This window comes from Gavialis gangeticus, unplaced genomic scaffold (genome assembly GCF_001723915.1).
Source record: "Gavialis gangeticus isolate Ggan-Ray unplaced genomic scaffold, GavGan_comp1, whole genome shotgun sequence".
Taxonomy (NCBI): Eukaryota; Metazoa; Chordata; order Crocodylia; family Gavialidae; genus Gavialis; species Gavialis gangeticus.
Genome location: NW_017729019.1, coordinates 12809748 through 12810107, shown reverse-complemented (window position 1 = coordinate 12810107; position 360 = coordinate 12809748). Strand labels below are relative to the sequence as shown.

The window sequence follows — 360 nt, the reverse complement described above, 5'->3', positions numbered from 1 at the left end:
GCACTGTTCAACATCTTCATCAGTGACTTGGATGAGGGGGTGAAAAGCACCCTGTTCAAATTCGCAGACAACACCAAAGATGTGGGGAGAGGTGGGCACGCTAGAAAGGAGGGACAGGCTGCAAATGGATCTGGACAGGTGACAGGGGTGGGCAGATGAGAATAAGATGGGATTCAACACTGACAAGTGCAGAGTACTGCACCTAGCCAGAAAGAACCAGCAGCATACCTACAGGCTGGGGAACTCTCTTCTCACCAGCAGAGGTAGAAAAGGATCTTGGAGTCATTATAGACTTCAAGATGAATACGGGGACATAGTCAAGAATCACAGAATCAATGAGTCGGGAGGGACCTAGACAGA

At 49.2% G+C, this 360-nt stretch overlaps 1 protein-coding gene across 1 annotated transcript in view; it reads right to left on the bottom strand.

The window, feature by feature from the left end:
* The window catches only part of LRIG2 (leucine rich repeats and immunoglobulin like domains 2), a 31860-nt gene that overhangs the window by 4186 nt on the left and 27314 nt on the right, over positions 1-360 (bottom strand). The gene's annotated exons all lie outside the window — the stretch shown is intronic.